Source organism: Sinohyriopsis cumingii, chromosome 6, assembly GCF_028554795.1.
Source record: "Sinohyriopsis cumingii isolate HCF-2022 chromosome 6, ASM2855479v2, whole genome shotgun sequence".
In the NCBI taxonomy this organism is placed as follows: Eukaryota; Metazoa; Mollusca; class Bivalvia; order Unionida; family Unionidae; genus Sinohyriopsis; species Sinohyriopsis cumingii.
The window spans coordinates 45408896-45421838 of record NC_142966.1 but is presented as its reverse complement, the minus strand read 5'-3'; the positions used below and the strand labels follow the sequence as shown (position 1 = coordinate 45421838).

The 12943-nt window shown below is 31.3% G+C and overlaps 1 long non-coding RNA gene across 1 annotated transcript; it reads left to right on the top strand.

The window, feature by feature from the left end:
* Nucleotides 1–10833: 10833 nt before the first annotated feature.
* On the top strand, nucleotides 10834–12943 carry LOC149796840 (uncharacterized). The gene is made up of 4 exons (XR_016421473.1): nucleotides 10834–10891; nucleotides 11220–11318; nucleotides 12168–12246; nucleotides 12813–12943. It is a non-coding gene; the product is annotated as an uncharacterized LOC149796840 (long non-coding RNA).

The following is a 12943-nucleotide window of genomic DNA, read 5'->3' as shown; positions in this document are numbered from 1 at the left end:
GTACTTTTTTAAATAAACTAGATTATTTTGAAAATGGCATAAGTTATTTTTAGATGATAGCACGATCAATCTGTCTCTTTCTCCATCTTACTAACATACTCAGAAATTTTAACGAATAGGAAAACATTTAGACTATATATATATATATATATATATATATATATATATATATATATATATATATATATATATATATATATATATATATATATATATATATATATATATATATATTGGCTTGTGACGATCATAGTTTTGTTTTCTTTATATTTCGTCATAAAGTGATTCGAATTTCGCGTATATATTGTCACTTTAAAACCATTTTTACCACTTTATCAATTCACTATTAGCAGTTGGCATTAGTATGTTTCATATACAATAGAGTGGTAACGACTCTCACGCTATTAAATATATCGAATATATGTGTGCGTCAAATTTACGAGTACTTTAGATACTAATATGCTTGAACATCATACGACAATTTCCTTAGCAGTTAATAATGTATATTCCATAGAATGTGATCTGAGTCAATATTTTACATGAATGGAGGGTTGGTGAGAAAGAAACTAGTGTAGTAATAAGTGAATATAAGACAGCATGCATGTTTCTGGGGACTTTTATTAGAATTTGCGAAATAAAAATATAACCTAATATCAACTGCCATCAATGATACTGTAGTTGAAGTTTTGGATTTTAAATATTTAGAAGGATATTTCCGGAACAACCTTTCCTATAATCTAAGATAAATTGCAAAAAAAAAGACCTTGCATTGAACAAAGTCTACATATTATGATGCTAAACCATGGAACTCACTTTATACTTATATTAGATCTGATAATTAAATCCTTTAATCAGAATAACATAATTTGGATTTATCGTTAAACTCTTTTTCACTTTATCATTTGCTTACTTTTCAGCTTTTATATTAATAAATTTGTAAACGTATATATAAAATGTCATTTACATACACGCAGTATGAACGTCACTATACTATTGAACCTAATAATTTTCCCCGGCAAAGTGTATTACAGATGCTAACTTTACTAAATGCCACATTTGTATAACAATCCTAAATGTGTATCAAAGCGAAGTGATCACCAACTATAATATATACATAAATTTCTTCTTAGAGGTACTTTAAAACATTAGAGAGGTGACACAAACTCATCAAGGCAGTTGTATCCACCTCTAACAATGCATTATCGCATGTATTTGAAAATGAGCATAATTGTATGCAATCATTTGAATGCCAAATATATGGTTAAGAAAGATCCGGTGTTATACTTTAACTCTTCAGTCGATTGCTTCAAATCAATTAGTAGAATGTAACTGATTGAGATACGCTCATAAAATTTGGACATTCTTCTTCGTCCTCTCTTCTTCTTCTCCTTTATCCTATTATTATTATTATTATTATTATTATTATTATTATTATTATTATTATTATTGTTATTATTATTATTATTTAACTGGAAATAAATCTCACATTGAAAATGTGACAGAAAAGGAAACACAACCAAAGTAAGTCAAATTTAAAAATATACTTATTTCAATAGAACACAAAGTGAACTTTTTAAAGAATGTTTCAATATAAATCCAAATAATTATTACGTTCTTCACAAGTACAATAGTATAGAGTTTAACACACGAATATCAGTATTAAATGTGCTAATGTGCGAGTAGTCTTTCATGAGCTGATGTGCCAACAGTCTGGATTTATCACAATGATATAATTCAGAATGACCTTGAATGAATTCATAATGATAACAAAATGGCATATTGGTCCAAAATGTCAATAAGTACTATGCAGTCAAAATGAATAGTTTTAAATAAATCATTTCTCCCCTTTGTAGTTTAGAAACATTCAGAGCTGACCTTACAGCTGACATAAATTCATTATATTTATCAAAACCTTATATAAAAATCGAAGAGACATTAAAATGGCAAAGAGGATGGTTACAAGTTCGATTGAAGCCCATCCAAATTCAAACATCTGTCAGCAAACTATTTATAACTTACAAAGAAGGCAAGAAGCCAAATATGCCTTCTAGAACCTTCAATGGTCAAAATGACATTTCAGTATGTTTACAGAATTATCTATCCAAATGCATTCAGAAATCTTTTGTTTCAATAAGTAATGCAACAGTTATAAATTTCCCATTGATAACTGAAGTAGCAATTGTTTGCAAGTTTGTTCACAATAAAACATCTAAGACAATAAACACAGAACAACACAAGTTCCGTGAACACAATTTAATATTACTGTCAAATTTAATATTACTGTCAGTAATATGTTTGATCAAAACAAATATATTTTGCAGTATTTAAACGACATCCAGAACATTTTGAATGTTGATATGAATGAGGTAAAGAAGACATCAGAGTTCTCTGAGGTGCCCCGAGTTGCCGAGTGGTCTAAAGCGCTTCCGTTACGGATCACTTCCATCTCACCTCTGTCTGCGTGGGTTCGAGTCTCGGATTCGGTCAATGTGGGTATGTGAGAAAGCTTGACAGTAGCTTCCGTGGGTCGGTGGTTCTTTCTGGGGTTTTCCCGGATTCTTCCTCCACCATTAATACTGACCGCCATGTACAGCCTATCGTGTGCTGAAAAATGGCGTTAAACCCCACAACAACAACAACAGCAATAGTTCTTTGAACAGTCAATGTAACCATGATTATCATAAACATATTTACTCAGAAACATGTCATATTACCGTCTCTTATTCCCCTAATATTACATTGTTTGGCATCTAATGTGCTTACAAAGATACATACAGGAGGGGATTATATAGGTAGCCTATATATTGTCCTCAATACACAAATGTGATATCTACCTAATATGAGCCTTGTCCATTACCAATAAAGCATCATTTTATGTTTCATTACAGTGCTTTCCATTTATCATATCTACTTTACCAATGAAAGAACATTCACAATTTTATCAGAAAACGTTTTCTTTAATGTTTCGTATCTGCTCCCCAATGCCTCGTCCTTATATGATCTCTCTCAGAATCTTATATGTAACTGGGTAATTGCAAAATATATGTGCATAGAGTATGAAACATACTAGTTAGGTTTATCCTTTTTTAATATATATATATATATATATATATATATATATATATATATATATATATATATATATATATATATATATATATATATATATATATATATATATATATATCGTTCTTTATAAGTGTAAGATTTGATATCCATGCCAAGATAATATTGGATTTCAATCTGAATTATGTTTTAATGGACGAATAACGGAATGCTTGTGTAAATCAGTAAGTTACACAGACTAGGAATGACTTACTACTGTTTCATTATCGAGACAATATTATTGACTGATATAAATCCATATAAAATAATTTGCATTTGCTAGAAAGGTCGCTCAAACTCTTATAACAAAAACTGGTATTAACAGTCGGTGTCGTGTGTCATGTGTGTCATCATTGTGCTTATGTGATTATTTTTTAAGTTGCAGATGTATTACGCAAATGTGTTTCTTTCCCTAGCCAATATATCAATGGAATTAGGTCTTACTCCTTTCCTATTTTCTTGTAGAGATCTTCTAAAGCTTTACTTTCTTCTTCACATTTTTATTTCTGTTCGAATTGCCGGAATAGTCTAAATTGATTATATATACACTAATTTAATTTTCCTGACATTGTTGTGTTTTAGTCGTTAAACAATGATTTGAACCTGATAATCATTTAGTTTCTTTTGGTAGCAATGCAATTAAATGTTGATCATTTACAGGAAGCATTAAATCAAAGCGACATTACCCCGACAGGAGTTTTGTATCTTTTGTATGTGATATATAACTTTTTTATCATATGAACTTTTTAAGTAAAATCCAAAGACAAGAACCACAATAAAACTTGAAACTAAACATATTGCTCATTTGATAGTGGGGTCAACGTGCAGTGAGTGGCATATCTTAATATGGAGTCTACGTTATATACAAGCCTGGTTCAAATGTTAACTTACAGAAGTTAATAAACTCGCCTCTGTTCACAGAAGAACGTGGACATAAACTAGGCTCGCGACTGACAGTACTTCATCCAACCACAACATACTTAGGCGGTGAATATGTTATTCAAATATGACTAAAAACGAAATTTGTTTACGTCTTCTGTACATTCTACTGTTACAAATCAAACAGTGCAAATATTCGCTCAAAATTACATTACAGTAAATATGGGAATTTCTGCATCAATTAAACATATATTCTTAATGATCTCGAAACAATATAATATTTATTTGTAAAAGTCACATTTTACGGTGAACATGGAAGATATGTTCTATGCCTCTTTAGCCATCAATGTTTACCGTATCCAACAATGTCACATCCCATGTATTGGACATTCTCTGTTGACAAATGCTTTAATCTATGTAAAATGATCTCTGTATACGGGTAGATTCTTGTTCTTTGATTTATAGTTTGTAAAAATTGCTTTGTCTTCTTTTACTACACTAACTTTGTTGACGATTACTTTTACGCACAACAAATGAAATGTGAAACGTCTTTTTCAGAGAAAGAAATTGTTCATTCTTCTGTTCACTTTAATACTTTCCACTGAAATAAAAACTATATGTTTAAAAGAATTTCAAATTTGCAATATTGTCAGGCAAAAATTTAATTCAGATTATAATTAAATGAAAACTGTACGGTGTTATTACCTGATTAGAAACGGTTGTTCGTTCAAAATTACACATAGAATTTAAACATTTCGTGCAGTATTCGTTGACTGTGTATTTTAACTGCCTATTATTGGCTGATGTGGGTATACCTCAAAATATTAGATATATACAAAGATTGTTGCGTTGTACTGATATTGGAGATGTTTAGCAACTTCTGGGGATATCAAATGACTACATGTATGCTAATTATTTCATGTTTCAAAACTGTATTCACAGATCGAGCAAACGTTTTATTATCTTCCATGCTTTCTATAAATCCTACATAAATCGTTATTGACCAGACAAGCGGTTTACAAGTTATTGACATAATAAATGTATTACTAAAATTAAGTGTCATTATTATTTTTTGTATTATTATTATTATTATTATTATTATTATTATTATTATTATCAAGTAGAACATAAAATTGATTGATCTATATGTCATCTGAATACTCTTCTGTTCACTCTGAGGAAGATATATATAATACATACACTTGTAGAAAAACAGTTAATTACAAACCAGTTATACTGGCTATAAAACGATTGCAATTCCCAAGAGAACTTTGTCAGGAAGACGTCTATTTTACCGATGGCACCCGGACTAACCAAAGCCTGTAAAGGAAATACCTTACAGCGCGTTCTGCCCAATCAAACCAAGTATTGATTATATATTTAAAAATATACACACCAGTAACCAAACGAGTAATGAACCAAATGTTGCTTTATGATAGTACTATCGATCTACTCAAATATGTGATTAGGAATCACATAGTGAACTTATGGCGGCCTATACAAGATGTAAGGGAGATAAATCACGCTGGAGAAAATTTCCACAGCTATTTCAGACCCCTTGGTTAAGTATCGTAAGTAGCAGATGTGGATCAGGTAATGACATAGGGAATCATATGCATGGCTAATTGGCATTTGCTATTTTGGTTTAGATAACGCGTTTGCTTAAAAATGGATAGTCATTTGAAATAAATTGTATAATCTATACATCTGCCCATTGTATTCTCCCTTGATTACAAGGGCAAATTATAACAGAAATCTGCAAGGGATTATCGCGTAAGATACTTAATACATATAGAATATTTACAAAGGGATTTCCTCTACCTATAAACTCAAGGACCTTATTGATAGGATGTTAATCGTATCAACTTTAAGAAAATTAAATAATTCTATGAAATAATTACTGGTATTGACAATGATGCAGCAAACTACAATAAAAACAGTAAACAGAAAGCAACATATTGGTGAGATATGTCCAGGAAAACTTTATAAAGATCATTCTCTCTTCAACGTATATTACAATGTCGCTGAAATGCAATTCACAGCTGAATCACTAAAAATATCATAGATTCAATTCATCTATGTATACATCTTCTACTAGAAGGAAGCAAACACAATGCGAATTATAACCAACACATGGTTATGTTGGTATGACTCTCGTCAAATACTCAATGACAATTAGAACATAAAAAATGGTTTCTATTGGCATGATTCTCTTCAAATATTCAATACAATTTAGAACCCTAACATGACTTTTTATTGCACGATTCTCTTAAAATACTCATCATTTGTGACGCATTGTAACGATTCCTTGCACAGAATATGGATTATCTAAGCCTTTCTTGTGCGAGCACAGATTAGTGGCCATAAATGGCATGCTACCTGGTTCAGTCCGCTTATTTACATAATAAGGGTGTGACTTTAAAGTTTGCTTATCAAGCCTCAGCCCTAAAGGTCTTCGGACATGCCTGATATAAACATTCCATGTCATGTGAGTTAATAAAGAAAAGCCACTGTCAAAAATGGCAATGCACGTTCTTTTGATACTTATATATACTGCTGTGTATTATAGATATGATTGTATGTGATGTACTCCGCCATGAACTCTGCCGCGGTGCACGCGCGGTGAACAGCCGTGTTAAAAATAGGCCAGGTTACGAGTTCACCTACTAGCTGTAGCTATAGTTGAACTTTTACCCAAAACAACTGCGGTTCACCACGGTATTGCTTAGGAACAAACATAACAAACTCGTCGTTAACTCAATATGATGCTTATGCATAACCATACCTTAAATTCTCTCAACTAAACTGACAAACTCTAATCGATATCTACACAATTGTATGTAGATATGCACTATTCGTAAGATTTAGTAGTTACAGCAATATAAAGACTTGTTTTGTAGACCTTACGTTACCTAATTTGGGTGATAAATGCTTTATCAACTCTGAAAATAATTGTTTAGCCGTCGGTCTAATAAATCATTTTTTGTAGGTAGTAACATCCGCTCAATGACTTATTTTGCATCCAATTGTTCCATTATTTTCATTCCAGACTTCATGAAATTATAGTGTCCATTTTGCAAAATGTTATAGACTTTTATTATCCACTTGTTTCTTTTCATTTGTGCTAAAATTCATATATTTCGCAATTCTTTTATTTCCTTATCCTTTCTCACATTTATAATTGTTTGTTCTTTTTTCGTTTCTTCATTCATTATGTCTGTTCTTTAAGTTAGTTATCAATATTGATTGTACTTTGATTTAAATTATAGAACTGACTGATGACATCGAAAACTAAATAAAATAGATTTTCACTAGCAGTGTGTTTTTATAAATTTCCTTTCAACAAGGAATTGGCTCCGCAACTGGTTCTCATAGCACAAATAGGGCCTATGTCTATGGCGAGGTTATTGCATTGCATTCATATTTGGCAACGTCTTAAATAGTACAGTTACATGACAATGACTAGTAATATCTGAGCAACTTTGAAAAACTGTTAGTAATACCCATTGTAAAGATGAGATGATGAGTATGTTAAACATTACTAATTATCGCAATAATACGTACCAGTGTTTTAAAACTGATTCAAACAATATTCGTCTACAATAAACTGGTTAATTGTTCTAATTACATATATATCGTAATCCTATTGCAAGACGGGTATAGAAATTGCTTTGATTGTTTGTAGGATACTTTATTCAATACATTCTATTGCTCAGGTTATATCCCAAATTTAATAGTCATGTAATGCTAGGAAACATCTGCCGCCTCCTGAAAGACTTTTTCAAGCAGACTAAATATTTTTCTACTTTGTGTGGTACAGAAAAAGGGCCGCACCTTATATGTGTGGTTCCTTTTGTTCGTTTGCTTTGCGTCTCATTGGTCATTTTAGCAGACGACTCATCACTGAATCGTTAGTTCCTATCACTCAATGCAACATTTGCTTCATAAAGATGTGAACTACGCTCAAAGGTGTTTCCACAGATATGACCCAAACAAAAGTACTGACGTGCTCGCCTAAAATCAAACGGTGCTATACAAGAAGCAAGCTAAATGGGAAACATACGTTAATTCCTTGTATGTCATTTTCATCATAGGCGGCGGAACGGGTCCGTTATCAAGTCGTAGAATTTATAAATATCGTGTACCAATGCAGGCATAACGTGGATGTGCTCCACTGACAAATCTAGAGTACTTACTACAAAATTTGTGGATATGCTGCATATCTGTAAGGAGGCCTCATTACTGTATAACATGTGTAGAAAAACATACAATAACCCACACACCACCAAAACCCAAACAAACAAACAAAACCAAGAACATAAATACTGTAAACTTGTAACATGTTTACCAGGACTGTGTCACCTACGACACAGATATTTGGAGAACTCCAATGCACTCCCATATGTTGTATCACATATCCTGTACAAAATGGTTCCTAGTTAGAGTAGGCGGAACCTTATCCATGTTTGTGTCAACTAATTGAATTAGTTTATTTATTAACAATACATTAATAATAAATACGCTGTTAACAATTTCATTACACAAGATTTTTGACCTTGTTTCTGCACCATTACACATACTTCTATTTAAACAAATGTTTCGGCTGATTTAGTAAAGCAGATGCACATAATATACGGAGATGTTGTGATAAGAACGATATGTATGTGGGTACAATGTATAGTTCTAATATTAATACAAATTCCTTTTAAACATATACAGTGTTTTCTAAGAATTTGTTGACAAAATGTGGTACAAAATAATAGTTGCTCCAAAAATATAAGAAAATTAAAATTTATATCATGTGTCCTAGACTAATTTGCTTTAGTTTCTTTAGGAATACGAGGCTTTATATTATGGATCAGACTTCAATAGGATCAATCACGAAGGAGTTTTTAAGCCTAAAGGAGAGGACTATAATTCTGACTGTATTCTTGTGTACAAATAAAAATAAATTATAATCTATACTACGTCTGGAAATTGTTCGAGTTTAAAATTGCCAAATGTTTCGTTCCGATTGTTAATCAATTAAACTAATATATAAAACATCCTCCTTCATATCACTATCTATATCTATCTCTGACACTTTCTTTTCCACAACAATAATCTGCTTTGATGTCACTTAAAGAGACGGTGAGTATCTATCTATATATCAAAGATATTTTATGTATGTTCGTTTGATATATATTTAAATGTTGCTAATATATAATGTGAACAATCATAAACGATATTATTTCTCAAAATCATAAAAATTATATTTTGATCTTTAAAACATTGTTGTGGGGAAAAAGCTCTCCGTAATCATTTGCGAGAAAGAGAGAAGAGATATGAAGATTGAGAGAGACATTTGCCAGAAGCAAAATAACAGCGTCGGTAAAACACGTTTTCAACAGCAAGACAGTCTGTTTATTGCAAAGTTTTTGAATCCTTTAAAATCATCTCCAAATATAACCATTAATTTCAAACAATTTCAGAGACTTATCAATCTTGCAAAATGAATTCAAATATATCGTACAACTAAATTCGGTCATTGAACCTGGTAATATCAATGAAATATACTAAGGGAAATATCAACGTCCAAACTTTAATTTCAGTCGAACAATGTATAGGCAATCCAAATATCATATTTTGTTCTGAAATAATAAAATAGTTAAGCCTGATCTATCATAAAATATTAATTCTATTTGGAGTAAATACAAATAGTTCCAATGTGGGTTCAGTTACTATCTAGATATTTTCCTTTAAGTATTCAAATATAGGAAAACTTAGAATCCAATTATATTGTATTTTGTGGTTTTAGATATATAAATGCACACTCTACTAGACTATTAAGTCTATTTATATAAAAACAAGTGCAGGAATGTCATATAATTTAGATCTTTAACAAGAAAAGTATACGTTGCGACAGAAGTTATCCCTTTTATTTTTTCTGATTGTTCTCTCTATCGTTTCTTCTCTATGTTTTTCATTCACTTCACTAATAGCCAGCGCTTAAAGTTTAGACGTGTCAGTGTGTTAATAATTAAATAACTGTAAAGTTACCTTAATGAGCAATTGTTCATTATAAATATTTTTATTTTCAAATGCTATAGGATCAACATACAGAACTATTTGGATGATTTTATTATATTCGTCTACTTTCATACTTTTGATGTGCAACGTTCACCCATCTTTGTCAACAATGGAAGAAAGAAACATTCTGTTTATCTGAATTAACATATGCCGATCACTACAATGTAATCACACAGACAATCGAACAAACACAGCATACACCACACCTTCTAGTCCATAGTTAAATTCCCTGGAACTGATCTTGCATCAGTTATAATTCCTTTCTAACATTATAATAGTTTTTGAATGCTACTGGCTTTTCTTTAGACAACCACTTATTAGACTGCAACGCCTTTGTTCATAGACAATTGATTAATGTATTATAATGTCTTTCAAAACTTATCTATGATATATGAATACAATCGCATTCAGTGTACCTAATAAAGGAGAAATCAGAATTGCAGATTTATGAATTTTTTAGCTTATTTCAATTTGTTTGGAGCTATAATGAAGGTCAACGGTGTTTTTCGGATACTTGAGGCTTGAAACTCCTCTTTGATAGACTATCACATATTACAACTTCCGCCTAATGAATATAAATGGGCAAATTTTATAATATTGCATATCTGATTGCGTCGATTCTCCGAGAGGGATATTGATTGGTTTGCTGCTCTTTGATACGTATTCCGGAAATGGCTATACATTTGGTGTCACTCCATTATTATATAATTCCATATGGTGTGCAGTTGCTATATATAATATTAAGTCAGCAAAACCTTCCTATATAATATTGCCAATACTCTCCCAAGTCGGTCAGTTCTAATCAGGAACGATAAGATCACGTCTAGGATAATGGCAGGTGAGTAAAACACAGATAAAATACTTAATGTGAGCGTTATTTATTTGACATATTAGCGTGTTTACCAATTATCAGAAAATTATATAAGAAGATTTAACATTGACATACAATTAATAACGATTTTTATTAGCGTGTATGAATTCAATTCCTCAACAATGACATATATGTTTGAAGCATCAACGTGACAGAAGTATTCAATAAACAATAATTTTCCGATGAATCGGACAGCCTGCAATGTCATGGAAACATATTATTATCTTCTTTAGATTAATATATATTCTAATTTTTATCCACGTTAGTAATTTATAATTGTTTGTTTCTTTCCTAGCCATGAACACGTTGTTAGTCCTCTGCATACTTGCATTACTTTCCATCGTCGGCATGGTCTCCGGCTTCATTGGGGGAGGAGGTCAGAGCGGCTACGGATGTGAGTGCCTAATTGTTATCATTTAATACTGAATACTCGTTTCGTACCCGAACTAATAATAGACGTTTCTTCAAACAATAATTTATTTCATAGGAAGTAGCAATACCTCATAAGCATGCGTAAATAATGTCTGCTCTTCTACTAGCCCATGTTTGAGAGAGATCTAGTGCGATATAACTTGATATTTTGTCTTGATTCATTATTCCAAGGGGTTTGCTTTTCATCGAATCTAATATTTTACTTTAATTAAGTTTTAATCTTGAAGGTAAACGGAACTCAATAAAAATGTCTTTCAGATTATAACATTTTGGCCATCATAAATATGTGTCTTATTATCTCTATTTCGTCAGCGGAATAATACATTGCATTGATGATTATAATTGGAATAATAATTTAAATTCCTTCAATTTGTTTTAATCCTATCACCAACGACATGTGAAATTCAGCCACCAACATGATCATCATATCACATAGTGGTTTCAGCTTCTCTATCATTTCGTTCAAATCTTAGTATTGCAATTACTTGTAAATTGTCATAGTGTCGTTTATTAAAGTCTTTTGTGATCAAACAACAATTACTAACAAGAGGTCGTTTTGCCACCGAGAAAGCATAGATTGATATTATCTAAATTTAAAACGTTGGTAAATGGTTCTCTGAATACGATTATTATTCTTTTTTATGGAAGAAATGTAATATCTCGTAAAACCATTTTGCATAGACATCAGAGTAACATAGATATCTAGAATAATTTGTGAAAAAAATCCGAAATAATTTTAGTTCTGTAATATTTAGAAACCTTTCAAACACTCTGCATTCTCTTCATCATCACTGCCTCTTTCTCCTTTCAGTTATCTTCCTGATTATTATCCTCATAATATTTATGCAAGGATCTCATCTCGGAAAATAGCAAGCAGACGGGAAATAAGGGTAAGCATGATTTGTATATGTAACACATGCAGCATTCTCTGTGAATATGATGACAATTTCTCGTAAACAATTTTACAGAGATCATCAGAACTTGATATATTTTGCTTTTGTTTCACAACAAGCGAAGTTTGAAAACACTGATTACTTTGTTTTATTTTCTTTGCTTTTGACAATGGGGTCTTTGGAAGCAATTGACTCGAGTAAATGAATTCGTCATTTTTTGCATCTAGAGGAATTTCTATACCAAACATATGAAATAGTCTAGTTTATCATGTTGTATTTGGGATATCCTAAGTGACACTGAGATAACACAAATATTCGGTATCCCATTAAATTGTAAGCGTAAATCAGAACCATATAATACATATTTGGTGCTATAACATCCAAAATATCAATGATGGTAAGTAAGAACTTGTTCTTATATTGATCCACATTTTTATCTTATGCAATAGCAACGTCTCGTTTAAGTAAATTAATCTAAATGTCGAAATTGTAACGGTAGGTATAAAAATAGAGGTTTATAACTTATATCATGATATTTATTAAACGAATTTCAATCTTTGCAGGAATACCATGTTTCATAATTTGGATCGGCATGAAAATTAGAACCTGTCGAAGATGATCTTACAGGCATACAACAATGGCAGACTGTTTCAATCATAATCGAATGTAATTGTTTTAATAAATTAGATTATTT